Source organism: Platichthys flesus, chromosome 2 (genome assembly GCF_949316205.1).
Source record: "Platichthys flesus chromosome 2, fPlaFle2.1, whole genome shotgun sequence".
In the NCBI taxonomy this organism is placed as follows: Eukaryota; Metazoa; Chordata; class Actinopteri; order Pleuronectiformes; family Pleuronectidae; genus Platichthys; species Platichthys flesus.
In genome coordinates, this window is record NC_084946.1 from 20020845 (window position 1) to 20036278 (window position 15434).

Consider the following 15434-nt stretch of genomic DNA (forward strand, 5'->3'; position numbering starts at 1 on the left):
GCACAAGCACACGTTAACGTACACAAACAAATGCATCGAGATCCTCTCGCAAATAAACAAGTTCACACTACTTCACCACACTGTTGAGTGCTGTGGCTTAGTTGCCATAGTGACAGGGTGACATAATATCAAGCTTTACATAGGTTTGTGTGTGTGTTTTTATGTTTGTGTGTATGTGTGCGTGTGTGTTTGTCACACCCTCTCCCAGATCGTGTTGAGTGTTGATTTTGCAAGGATTTCATCAGCGCGTCTGCACAGCACTAGTGTGTGTGCATGTGCGTGTGTGTGTGTGTGTGTGTGTGTGTGTGTGTGCGTGTGTATGTGTGTGTGTGTGTGTGTGTGTGTGTTTCTGTGGAACTGAGGAAACACTTGAGCTTGTCTGTCGGCACTCCAACCAGAAATAGGCTGATGAACACCTACTCACCAGATAACAGCCTCTTTTCCATTGAGCCCCAGACTGAAAATGACTCTGACTCAGAAGTTACTAATTTTCTCCTCCTGAATCATTCGGCTTGAGAGACGACTTTTTGCAAATAACGTCTCACTTTTATTTGAGGAAAATACTAAACTAGGCAATTTATTGCAGTGGGCAAAACATGTAGACCCAGACATTCATCTCACTCTGCATCCAACTTGAGGTTAACAGGAAGGTTTGTTCTTAGTTTTTTTTGTACATTTTATTTATAGGGTCTTTGGCCCACAGTCTCTTTAGTGCTGTGAGGGAGTATATTTGTGATCTGGCTAATTTCTTTGAGAAAAGGTGAGAGATGTGTCGGCGGCCGCCTCATTAGTTTCACACAACGTTCAATCTTGTGTCACCAATAATCTGAGAGAGGGACTGACCTCTCATTCAGTAAAATACTGTTTCTATTCTTCTTTAGACAACTACAGGGCAAAATAATACACTTTTGTAAAAGCAGAAGAGGAGGAAGGATACTGTGTCAGTAGTGAGGATGGATATAGATAGACAGTTGGACCGACGGAGGGGTGTCAACTGACAGAGAGACAGACAGTCAGAAACACAGACAGGGACAGATTGATGGACGGATGGACGGATGGATGTCAAAGGACAGACAGACAGACAGACAGATGAATGGATGGATAGTTGCTTGTTTGGGTAGATGAACAGATGGACCGATGGACAGATGGACAGACGGGCAGAAACACTGGGTGAAATACTGAGTTGAGAGCAGTGATAAGTCTTTTTCAATGGAATATATTCTTACACGTCTCTGGTGTCGGTAAGTGAATTCCATTGAGCTGCTTGAGTTTCAGGGTCGTGTTTCTCTGCTAGCTGGCTCACTGTCGTTCACTCTGACACTAGAACAAAACTGAGCACTTGTTAATGTTGTTAACAACACCTGCAGTCCTCCTGCTGGGAACAAAGACCCAAAGCAGAGTTAGTGGCCTTCATCATGACGAGCGATTTACTGTGTTCTTTCTATTTGTCTCATCACTTTCTATTGGCGGAGGAGTTTGTGAGCTTCACATGTCACAAAAACAGAACATTCTGCGGTTTCTTAGAAACACAACAATATTTTGGTGTCTAGGAATAAAAAAGGAATTAGGGTGAATTAGCATTCAGTTTCCTTTCTGGTCTTTTCTTGTCTTCTTGAACATATGCTGTAGGAATAGTCCCTCTGCTCTCTCTGTAACCCCATACGCCCATCAGTGCTTTAACAGGAAGCGGGGTGGTTAGCGTGTTGGATGTTAATGGTCACAGCATCTATTTTCAGGCCGAGCGCTGCAACCTGAGACGACTGGCAGCTGTGCGGACCTGGACTGGGCCACCAGTTCCGAGCGCAAGCACAGGAAGGCCGGCTGGGCACCGGGGGTTTATAGGTGTCGGTATGTGTGTGTGTTGTGGTTGCGTCCAGGAGGGCAGGAAGCGGACGTGGACACCCGAGCCTTCTGACATGTAGGGAATCTGTCACCTATGATCACATGGTGGAATCTATCGCACCGGGCCAAGGACGGGCCAAGACTTTCCCACAGACAGAGAAGTGCCAGAGAGAGAGAGAGAGAGGGAGAGGGAGGGAGACATGAGGGAGAGACTGAGTAACACTTCCTCTTTCACCACAGCCGCTATCGACTCATAAATACCAATGAAATAAAAACTCTAATACTGAAAATTGACCAATGGTGACTCTCCACCATATGTTGACGATATACTATTTACACATAGGTAACATGTAAAGGCAAAAATTGTGTTAAAGACAAAAAACATTGTGCAGTTAAAACAGGACCTTCCACAAACTGCTTTGACAATATTTATAAATTAAGTTCATAGTAAAGATTTGATCAAAGCACCAACAGAAGTGTGCTGCCAACAGTGTGTGATAAATGGATGATCCTCTCCACACCGGAAACTCTCCCATAATGATGTGTTTTCAGCTCAGAAAGTGAACCATGTGTCCTGTGGCTTGTTAAGTGACAGAGTGAGACATGACCCTGTCACATGCTGCTTTGAGCAGAGGGCGGCCGAGACGATATCCTGACCCTCTACTCACACACAGAGAGAGAGAGGGAGAGAGAGAGAGAGAGAGAGAGAGGTGACAGAAGCTCAGATTTATTTCATTAAAAAAAGCACTATTCTACATCATTAAATGTAAAATGAGAGGGTGTCAATAGAAAAAGTGAGGATTGGTCACCACAATGTATATCTAATCATTATAGTAGTTAAAGTGGTTGAATTACCAAACTTCTATAGCTAGTGACTTACTTGAAAGATAAGCTACAGGACTGATTATCATCATCAACATCCAAATTGCTGTAATTGAAATGAAAAACTTCTGAAGACAACATTTAGATAAATGTCCCAAAAGCTTTACATAAACTGGATAAATAAATGAGAAAAAACGTTTTCTAACAACTTACAGCTTATATTGTGGCAACTAAAACATGTTTGTTCGTGGTTTAAGTTATTAATGATTCAGGGTTTCTCTACATCTCAGACACTTACACTTAAAATGTGACAATGTGGTGTTATTGTGGAAGGGAAATAACCTTCACGTTATTGAAGAAGACCAATGATGAGGAGTTGTTTTCCAGTGATCAGGCCATGTTGAGAAAGTGTAGTTTATCAAGCTATTACTCACAGAACAGGAATCCCTCTTCTACTCTAAGGGATTCCACTTGGTATGATGATAGAAACTAATCCGTGTGCATGTACATGTGTGCATGTGTGTGCGTGTGTATGTGTGTGTGTGTGTGTGAACAATAACACACAGATGTTTCAGCTGATGTGCTGTAAGTCCCAGATTCATGTTCGCCAATAAGTAGCAGCCTGGGCAGCAACACAACCCGGGGATTTGTAGCTCATTAGTAGCCCTGCCACACAAACACACACACACACAACGCTGCTTCTTTAGCTCTCCCCACAGATAATGGATGCTAATGAAGTGGGTCAAAGAGAAGAAGAGTCAGAGGAAGAGAAGTAAAGACAGGGACAGGAGAGAGAGACAGAGAGAGAGAGAGAGAGAGAGAGAGAGAGAGAGAGAGAGAGAGAGAGAGAGACTCATAACAAAAGTGTTCGTTGGATAAGAGGAAAACGAGACACGGGGATGAATTAGCCACAGAGACAATTACATGTGTTTGAATGAAACGAGAACACCCTGTGAGCACATAATGAGATTACAATGTGGAAAGAACATTCATCATTATTTTAAATCCACCAGAGAGCTCTCGTCCCACGTTGATTCCAGAACGCATGTACGCCTCAGTAATAAACACTTGACACGCACGTTGATCAGCCTGAACAGCACAGGCAGAGTTCGCCGAGACAGGAGTGGAATTTAAAGTGAAAACGACTCATCACTTTGGAATCGCTTATAATACTGAAAAGTGAAATGAGCCTTTCTCTACACATCATTTGTCACCTGACTTAATAGAGGTGCCTTCTATCGATTAGTTTTATCGCTTCTACTCCCACTTCTCCTGCACATATTTGATATTTGCCCTTTTCTGCATCATCGGCATGAGTGTTTTCTGCAGGACTCCTCTGTGTTGACATCCTGCAGCATCACCGAACTGGCCTCAATCACGGTAATGACAGAGATGCAAGTTGTTCTGCTTGATTATAACTTGAACAGGTTTATACAGTTTAATGTCAGGAAAAAAACATGAGTTTTTCAATCATACTGTCCATTGCTGCAGCTCCTCTGTTCAGCCTCTGTCTGACAAACTTTGTTTTAGCTCCTGCCTCTTTAAGAGTCACGAGGAAGCCCCGTCTGCTCTGATTGGTCGGCTGGTCCACTTTTTTCTTAGTGGTCAACTGATAGTCACTGCTCGCATACCTTCACGGATCGTTTACGTTTTCCCTGGCTGTTAAGCAATACAATCTCTAGAGGGCAGTGCAGAGTTGAATCAACATGTCGCCTGTGAAAAAGTGTGTGATATTGTTAAGAAAGAAGCAAAAGCCTCGCATCAGAAAGTTCTGCCATTGTGGAAATGTCTTTCTTGTGTCTTTTTATCGTCTACACTGCCCCGCCCCCCCCCCCCCCCCCCCCCCCGATTACCAGTGGTACTGCTCCGTCTCCTTTGTATCCTAAAGCTTTCAGCAAATGTCCACAAATACGGACGAAATGAACACAGAAGCCTCTGTCGGTTTCTGTATTCGCATCTAACGCCGAGCACAACTGAGCAATCCTGAGGGAAGTGGAGCTGAGAGAGCGCTGATTATGCAACGTTTCTTTCTTTTCATCAGAGGTGTTATTTTTAAAATAGCACTATGAATAAACAGCCTTCAATGAGACCGCATGGCTCAGGATCAGCTTTTCATTCAGTGTTGTTGCTTTCAGCTGCATGGTGTGATCTGTTGAGCAGCTCTAACGCAAACAAAGAAATCTGAATTACTAGATGTCAAAAAAATGGTTTTCTTCACTTTTGCTGAACGGTATTTTAAACAGGAGCAACCATTTCATTTTTTCGCCGATATTATGCAAAAGAAATGCATTTATTCAACAAGCATGAATCTCGACCTCTTGGTATTTGAATCACTTTAAATAAGAGAGGAACAGAACACACAACTGAAATGCAAAATCTGAATAATTAGTGGAGGCTGTTCTAATATGCAGTCATTTTATTCTTGTGTGTGTAGTCTACTCTGCTGGGAATCCTGTCGCATTATGTAACACAACCCAATGTAGTTCAAGCCTTCGCACAAAGATGGGAACACAGAATTTCAAATTAAGGGCACGGGAGGGATCGTTTCTCAGCTTCAGCACATGAGGAGAAGCTCTTATTGGAGGATTAAAGAGTAGTTTCACAAATCTTTATTCACTCAGGGAGCAGTGGACACCGTGAGCTCTATCTAGCCCGGACAAATTCCCAGGAACAAATGAACTCTGTCAATGAGAGTCTGGCTGTTGCAGAAGTTATGGATAAAATGATGGATGCAGTGAATGTTAAAATGCGGTTCAACATTTTCAGAAATGTGTTTAACATCTTTCTTTCTCGGATCGATGACAAGATGGACAATGGACGATAACAAATGGAACCGGAGCCATAGATTAACGAGCCTGTAGCTCAGCAACGAGATTTTTGTTGTTCCCAAAGATGCTTTCTAGACAGGGAAGGGTATTTACATAATCAGTATTATAGTTGTTATTATTATTCAATATTATTATTATAAGATTTCTTAGAAATATTGCTCTCCAAACTCTCTTGAAGAACTGTCTGGAATCATTACGCACGTCCCATTTTTGGAAACACGATATCTGAACAATATGTGGGATATTCTTCTAAATTGTTTCGAACATTCAGTTAGACTAAAGGATGCCCTGAATAGGTTTTGGAGGTCAAAGGTCACTGTGAACTCACAAAACTCTCTCTTACCTGGTGAAGGCAAATTTGGCACAAATGTTTACTTTAACTGACAGATTTACTTTTTACATTTGAGTGACTGAAGGTCAAAGTTCAAGGTCACGTTGGCCTCCCCAAAGATATCTTCGGCCTCATGAATAGGATCACGTCTGCCTTCAGGGCATTTCATCAAATATTGATCAGTTGTCACCTTGAGTAAACGTTTATCTATTTTTCCAAATGATATTTTTTCTGTGATGACTTGGGGGCTAATAAATGTAGCCATTATAATCTCTGTCTGAGGCTATTGTGCTGCCTCAGCAATTTTCACTGCCATTTTATTGCTGCGCTGATGTAATTTGTTTTTCTTGGAGACATAATGTTGTTCATTATTGTTCTTGTTTTGTTTGGAGGGAGAAGGTAAATGGTTTTACAGATGCCAAATACATTTGTGAATCTATTGATTTTTTGTTGAAATTTTTCAGCCAAGCACCTTTCCCTTTGCTTTACATAGATTTTCTTATTTAATATTAAAGTTTGGACCATTTGTGAAGACTAACGGTCCCAAAACACTTTTTTTTTGTTAGTTTTCATCTGCCAGCTCCCTGCCTGCAGGTTATATGATCAGGGTTTTATGCTGCCATGTTTCAGTGGGCAGACAGTTACACTATCAATACTTCCATTCTCCTTGACTTCAGCTGCAGACACATTCCTGAAGTCCAGTCAGAGAGATCAAGCCCTCAAAGGAACAGTCACATCTGTCACAGATGTTAACATATTGCTGAAATTAAACTTCCTACCTCAGATGAGATTCTTTTTTTCTCTCTTAAAATGTGAATATTATTGGAGGTCTGGTATTTTTATTATTTTATTATTTGGGGCTTTTACTAGAAAGTGAACCTCTTGTGGATATGATGTTACGGGACCTCTCTCCTCTCTAAATACTGTAAAAAGATATTCCATGCTCCACTATTGATCCCTGAAACACATATTCATCTCTACTTTGTGATCATAGTATGTGTGACACAGAACTGCAACACCTGAGGGAAAAGAGATGAATCTAAACTGTGAACAGAGACTGAACTGCTCAGTCTCAGTTAATGTGGGTTCAGCCCAGTGCAGTTTAGGTCAGCGGGAGTTTGCAGAGGCTGATTATGCAAGCTGATAGATAATCTAATGGGGTCAGATAAGGCTGTGGCTGGAGTCCAGGGCGCGATGATAAGAGCTAACCGCCACAACCACAACATCCCACAACACACTAATAAGAAGGATCCAGTAATGGGAGGCTTCCCGCTTCACAGCAGCCCCCGACAGTTGTGCAGCGTTTTAATCCGCCGGAAAAACCCACTGCAGGCGTGTTTACCACCTGTAATCACTTCTTCAAGGTTCTGTCACCCGGCCCTGCTGAGCTCGGCAACAAATGCACTTCCTTCCTGTCCCCGGTTACCATGGCAACAGCAAAGGAGAACTCTTATCATCAGATGGATCGGGCCGCACAAATTATTTTTATCTCCACTTCCCCATCTCTCTGCCTCATATAGCCAGGGGACTGAGTGTCCTCGCAGGTTTCACACTACAGCTGGAGTGTACGCAGCCATCTCAGACAATAATGTGAGAGGAGTCTGAAATGAGAAAACAGAGTGGCGGTCGGTCGGAAGCTCGGTTCATGTGAATATTTATATACTGAATGTATTGTAAATGTTTATTAAAAGCTTCTGATATTCACAAATCAGCCGTATAGTGCACACACACACAGAACAAAATGACAAATGCAGACAGGAAGTGTTCTGCGCTCTGTGTTTTTCTCGAGTGTGTAATAAAGATGTCACGAGGAGTGAGCGTTGGACAGTGCGACATGAGGCACAGAGACAGCGTGGCAGGGAAGATGTGTGTGAGCAGGTGTGTGTGTGTGTGACGGGAGGCAGGCGTGTTGCGCGCAAAGGCAATAAAATTATTTCCCGGGAGGAAGTCGAGCAGAACAGAGAGAGTGAAAAACTACAAAGAAACAGGTAGTGAGAGCTCAGTGCAGATGCGCCCGTCTCCATCATTATGCTCCAAGGTATTAACAAACTTCAAATACTTTGCATTGTGTAACTATTGCAGGAAACATGAGCCAGAGTTCAGAGAATTGGGTCCAGACTTTCTGTGGAGTTTGCCTTTCACACAACGCAGCAGGAGATTCTCCATTCAGAAGTGTTCACAAGAGCACAGACATCTCCACAGCGTCCAGTATCTTCATGTGTGGCACTACCTGGGAAATGTATTTTCTTTCTTCTTAGAATTGTTGTGTCATCAACCCCCCACTCTCTTGCAGTGAATCCTGCGGAGGATCTCCTGCTGTGTTCTCTCTCTCTCCCATCGGCTGCTCCAGACTTTGTGCAGGCTGAAGACTAGGAGGCCAGGTGGAGAAAGGCTCTCACTTGATAATTTGCATTCACACATCAGTTCATTGCATAATGTGAAATAAAAGAACTGACACAGATTAAAACTGTCCTTCGTGGGGCATCTCAGCTGATGTTTGAGCTGCATACAAATGCTGCTGTGGTCGTGAAGGCGATCCAAATGCAGAGGCTCGTACCTGTGGGTATCTGCTTCACACCCGACAGTCCCATCTAATCTGATCGTTTGTCTCTGTGGAGCCGCCGGGATGAAAGAGCAACGCTGGGAGCTGATCTCATGCCAGCGAGGTGCGGCCTCAGACGATCAGGCAATTTGAAGGAGTCAACATGCTAATGGATAATCCGAGTCAGGGGAGCACACCACCCTGCTTTATTCATCATTCATGAAGAGCAGAGAGCAGGTTTTATCACTGATTATTTGATGGGTTCATGTCACCTGTTGGCTGGAAAATGACATATGATATATTTTGCAACTTCACGAGTGACCAGATGTCCTACCTCAATGAACGCACTTATAGGGTAACTTGGAGAGGGTCTGTGTCTGAACCTTGTCCCCTCACTACTGGGGTCCCTCAAGGTTCTGTCCTAGGTCCTCTCCTCTTCTTATTGTACACCAACTCCCTCGGCTCTGTCATTCACTCGCACGGCTTTTCCTACCATAGCTATGCTGATGACACCCAACTAATCCTGTCTTTTCCCCGATCAGAAACACAGGTAGCAGCACGAATCACTGCCTGTCTGACCGACATCTCTCAGTGGATGTCTCAACACCACCTGAAGATTAACCTTGACAAAACTGAACTTCTTTTCCTTTCAGGGAAAGACTCTCCCATCCACGACCTGACTATTAACTTTGACAACTCTGTGTTAACCCCCACTCAGACGGCTAGGAACCTGGGCGTAAAACTCGACAGCCAACTCTCCCTTACTGCCAACATTTCTGCAACAACACGGTCCTGTAGATTCATGCTGTACAACATCAGGAGAATATGCCCCCTTCTCACTCAGAAGGCGGTGCAGGTTCTGGTCCAGGCTTTGATCATCTCACGTCTAGATTACTGTAACTCGCTCCTGGCAGGTCTACCTGCTACTGCCATCCGACCTTTGCAGCTCATCCAGAATGCAGCAGCTCGACTGGTTTTTAACCAACCTAAATTCACTCACACTACTCCTCTCCTCCGCTCCCTTCACTGGTTACCAGTGGCTGCTCGCATCCGGTTCAAAACACTAGTACTTGCGTACCATGCTGTGAACGGATCCGGTCCAGTCTACATCCAGGACATGGTCAAACAACTTTTTGAAACTAACACTTTAGTAGCACTTAAATGGCACTTACTTATAGCACTTTGTAGTTTTGCTTTATTTGAAGAAATTGTATTTTCTTGATTCTTGTCGTCCTTGGTATGTACCCTCGGGTTTGAATGCACTTATTGTAAGTCGCTTTGGATAAAAGCGTCAGCTAAATGAAATGTAATGTAACAATGTAATGTAATGAAAGATGTGATTTACTGCACTTTTAAAGGAGGATGTTTGGGGTTTCGGTGTAAAAATAAAGTACAATCCTGCAGGAGAGACTATGAGCTAATGTCTCATAAAGCAGTGTAAGCTTTGTACGTGTCACAGTTACATGTTCACAGCAGGGAACTTGAACAAGCAGTCACTCAGAATAAAGTAAATACTCCGCGGACTATGATCATAATATCACAATCCAATATAAACAGGCACATTTCCAGCCGTATGATTGTTCAAATGAAAGGCATGTGAATAGAATGGTCATCGAAATCCTGTACATCTGTAGGAGTCAATCAGATCCTGAACAAACATGGTGCCATTATGAGGAATAACTTTTACGCCAAAAAAGTAGTATAATTATTCAAAGTAACAGGAAAGTAGAGTAATTAGCAACTTGATTACTTTCTGCACTGAAAGTAGTTTTTATTGTACACTTATGAGTAACTTCTGTTTTACAATATAATGCAACCAGTTAAAAGAAGAAGAAGAAGAAAGAAGAAAATACAGCTTGAAAACCTCAGAATTAAATCTTATCTGAAAATAACAGGACTTGTACAAATCACCCACTGTGAAAAAGTAAATGGAAATTTGTCTATAAATCATTAATCTGGATCTGGGGTTTTCTAATGGATCCGGCCTCAACACTCCCCACAACTTCATGGAAATCAGTTCAGCAGTTTTTGAGCTTTCCTGAAAAAAATCCAAAGCTCCATTAAGCCCATTATTCAAAATCAGTTGTATAATAAATAATCCTAATAGATTTTATATGGGGCTTGTGTAAACCTATTCACACACATACTGTACACACATGACGGCCACTGACTGTAATGTGGTAATCACCTCCTGTTACTGTTTAACTTTGAAGCACCAGCGTGACTTTATTGTATCCTGCTGATCACCTCACTCTGTCTGCAGCCATATTACCCCAGGTCATGAGATAATGGAGAGACTTTACACTGAGAGTAAGACATGGACCACCGCCTGAAAGTGATTAGAAGGGAAACTATTTTTTTAAAATGCCCCCTAGAAGTCACAAAGTCAATTTGTTGCCATGAAACACCCTTTTCAGAAACACACGGCCCAAGCAAACACCACAGTGGCCTCAGAGGTCGTGTCCAACAGGGCTGAGTCCAGACTGTGTTTGCTATGCACAGACGGGGTCAAAGTCAAACAATCACCTGGGCCCATGAACACACCCACAGGTGCCAGACGCCCCCGCAGCAAGGCTGGTAATGAAGCACCAGGTGCTACAAAGCCAGGCAGGAATTGAACTTGAACGTGCACCTTACAGCCACAAGCAATCCCACCACACTAGGGACTGCTCCTTAATCTGAATTGACTGAACAACACGACCGCTATCGAACACCCTGAGCAATTTGGTCGGTGATCGTGGGATTTAACATTCAGTGATTGTAATGAGGATGGAATAAAACCCCAGAAAGATCTTCATCAAGACTTTCAATCACTTAGGTCAATGCTGGTCTGATGTTAGTGAGGATGTAACAACACACACACACACACAAACACACACAAACACACACACACTGGATGGAGCAACGGCTGAGATCATAGTCTAAAAGCATATCTGTCTTTTCCTGCCAATCTACAACTGTATTTGGCTTCAGTAAGACAAGCAACAAACATGAGACATTTATTTTACTCCTAAAACAACGCTCCATGTTTTGCTTTTAGGGCGCCAATCACTCTGTTAAAGATGCTGTTAGTGACCTGTTGTGTCAGGACTTTGTTCAGGTGTGTGTGCGTGTGTTTGTTTGTGTGTGTGATGAGCTAGCAGGAAGTCTGTCTGCTGACGCAATAACTGACTATGTGTGAATTCTACAGAACCTCCATGTTATAACACTGGTTATTGACCATATATTTGAACTGCATGTAAGAACCTATTTCACAACTTTTCGTCATGTATGGCGAAAGGTGTGGAGATGACAGGCTTTTGTTTGTCCTATTTGGATGCGTGATTGGAAAGAACAGGTTGAGAATGGCTCTAGAAAGTCTCAGGGTTAGCGTTTGTATCTCGAGCTCCACTACCCAAGAGAGGGATTGAAATGTTACTAGTCTAAAAAGTTAATTTTCCCAGTTTTGATCCTGTCCTGACTTATTTTGGATCCGATGAAAATGTATGGTTTTGTTTTCATTGAACTTATAGTAGCTTCATTTGGGATAAACAATTTGATAACTAATTATGGTCAAATCTGAAGGTGCAGGCCACTTTTTGTGGGGCTGTTGGAAAGTTCCCCACAACGGAAAATAGGCCTTTATCACAAAGTTCCATGTTGAGCTGCTATATCTATGGACAAATCTGGCATTGAGGCAGGATTGGCTTCTGCGAACATAAACAATATCAGTCAGTATGTATTTTTAGTTGAAATGCATAATTATAATTTTGCATATTTTAAACAAAATGTGTAATTTTAAAGAATTTCTTTTGAAAGTCCATCTTAAATACTAATTCAGATCTATTGGCTCTAATGAAAGGTGTTTTGGATTGAATCTGAACTGAAGTTTACTGAACCGATTGCAGGGATGAGGGTAAAGGTCAAATCTTTCCATGTGGTTTATAATAATAAAGCATTCAGTTTGTTGTCCTCACAAATAAATCCTTCCACCTACAGTTGCCGTTTAAGCGTCTGAGCTTGAGGCCGACCTACTTCAGTTTGAAAGGCAGCAGCCAGGAAACACTACACCTGGCGGCACTTTGTTATCTCCTGCTGAGAGGTAATGAGACTGATCCCCTGAGAAATGCTTCAGTCTTTTCAGCAAATGCCGAAAAACACTCGAGTGACAAACAGGAATTTTGAAGCTTGTTTTGGGTGATTTATACAGAATCTGTGTACAGTGGAGGTTAGACGGGTCCACAGTGTGGCTTTTATTTCATCATGTATTATTTACATGCTCAGTAACCTCAGTAAAGTTGTTTAGATTGCTTTTTCCTTTTCTTTCTTTTGCTTATTCTCTCCTCAATATTTAGCCTTTTTGTTCTGTGAGGATAATGAAAGAGAAATACTGAGCCTGAAACATAGACTGTTGATAAAGGTGGACGACGCAACTCCACCTTCTCCCACTGTACAGCAATGAAGTCAAAATATTGAACGCTGCCTTCTTGCTCATTTGGAGCCAGAATCTGAGCAGCAGCGAATGTGGGGATGAAGACATGGCAGCGAGGTACGGCTCAATCCTGATATCCATGTGCTCGACCGTCAATCAAGACATTACACCCTCTCTGTTAGGATAATTGAACTAATTTAAACCGAATCAGTGGAAAAATGAACAGTTGAACAAACATCTGTGTGATTGGAACCGCGTTAAAATGACAGACACCACCTTAAACAAAACATTTTTAAAGTGTTGTTTTTACTTTATTGTTTGGCCCATGTCCCATCCACTAACATAGGGGAGGCCATATTAATTTCTTCATACTGCAGCCAGTTGGCGAAAGAGATGCTTTGGCTTCACTTTTGGGAAGCTGTCATCATCCATCTTTATAGACAGTCTCGGGTCTGAACCAACAAATTCCTGATCGACAACTCAAAGCGATTTACTGCAGAATTGGTATTCACACTTTCATACAGAAACGTTTCTATGACAGAAACGTTTCTTATCGGTTATCGGCACTACAGGAGCAATTTGGGGTTCAGTATCTTGCCCAAGGACACTTAGGAATGCAGACTATAGTAACTGGGCATCAAACCATCAACTTTCCGGTTAGTGTTCAACTCTCTCTTCCCCCTGAGCTGCAGCCTTACAGGCATCTGACACAGACCATGACAATAACACTCAGACTCTACTATGATGACGGTGTCGCTGTCAGCTTCCTTGTCCTTTGTCAAAGTTTCCACTCGACAGGTATGTGGATCTCAACATGATGAAACATGAACATCTGCGTCATTCTGCTCCCTCGCTCCTCCCGTCCCGCCTCTCTCCCTCCTCGCCCACAGCCCCCTCTTATTATGCTCTTGAAGTGGCGAGTCGCTGGGGAGAGTGCTGCACCGGTTCTTTATGTAAGTGTGTACAGAGAGAGAGAGAGAGAGAGTCCAGTGCATCAGTAACAGAAGCACTCACAGTGTTTACCTCAGTGCTGCAGCAGCAGCAGCAGCAGCAGCGTTTCTCTGTAATTATTTGAGCCAATCGAAGAAACAGCACCAGAGCAGCTTATGTGATTTATCTGTAAGAATTTCCATCTCTGTCAATCCCACAGAGAACACCGGGAGAATCGCTGAAGAGACAAAGATGGAGGCCATTCCTGACATAGGTCCGTGCTGCATTCAGGGGCGTGAAAATAGCAGCCGGCAGAACACACAAACACACACCTACATATAGACGCAGATGCTAACAGCAGCACATACTTTGTGGAGGGCGAGTCGGCACCTGCAGCTACTGCACTTTCTGCTGTGACCCTTCATTCACCCCCCCGGGTTTACGTCTGAAACAACTGGTGCAAATCAAACACATTCCTGAACAGACAAAATCAAAGTTTCGTAACTGACTGACAGGTAGAGGAATATTTCTCTTCCCTGCTGCCATATGTCAGTTACATATGTATAAGTATAGTGATTTTAGAAAATTTAGTACACTTTTACTTGAGTAAATATGGTTTTAATTAGTTGTTTGATGTTATAAATAATGGGATGAAACATCATGATTGACAGCTGAGACTGACTCAGGATTGGTAGAGCACAAGCATCAATGGGATCTCAGTAGAGATGAGATCGCTATTCTACAGTCTCCAAACGAGCAAGATGGCAGAGATCGTATCCGGGAAATTGTTTTGCTTACTGGATGGTGGGAGGAAGTTGAGACACGTCGTCCATCTTTATAAACAGATAATGATAAAGTCCTCTACATTGAACTCCCTAGAATGAGTACAAAGGAGTGTCTGAATGTGGGATGTATTCTATGGTATAACTTTTAGTCTTCAGATCTTTCACCAGGAAACCAGGGTGGAGTATCTTCATTAGCGTGCTGTGTCTGGAGCTCTTCAAACCTCCAGATGTTCTTCAGTAGACAAAACAGAAATTGTCACATTGCCCTCGATTAAGTCCTTGAACTATCCCGGCTCTTGCTAAACCCTAAGCTTTAATTACCTCAAATTAGAGCGGGAAACATTTACAGATACTTGAAATATCCCGATGATGATTGACATGTGAGAAACCCTGTCACTAGAGAGGGTGGAGCCACGAAATCCTTTATTTCACTACCGTCGTCACTTAAATAAACGGCAACCATTGCTGGCGTCATTGTACCAGGGCTACTACATACTCAACCTTTACTTTTACACATAAATCCCCATATATACACAGTGTTGTTGTTTATATCTTATCTTGTTGTCCTATATTTTACATTTCATACTTTCAGGGCTCTAGTCGTTGATCTGACCTGTTTCTTGTATTGTACCATTGACCCAGACAAAAACTGAACTTCTATCCTGTCTGAGTGACACTGAGGTGAACGGCTCACATGACTGCGGAGAAAGTTGCAGCAGAAATGACGGAGAGCCATTGTTCAAGGTTAGAACGAGAAGCGAGATCAACACTGGAGGAGACCAGGAGATATTTATAGCCGGCTCAGCTCCGCTCGGCGCACGATGCCGTCTTTAAGATGTTCTTCTTTTTGTATCAACCCTCCTTCTCACTTCCTTGGCTGACTCTCTTTCTCCCCTTAACTGTTGGCTCATCTGCACATGTGCCATTATTACACACTAGTTGA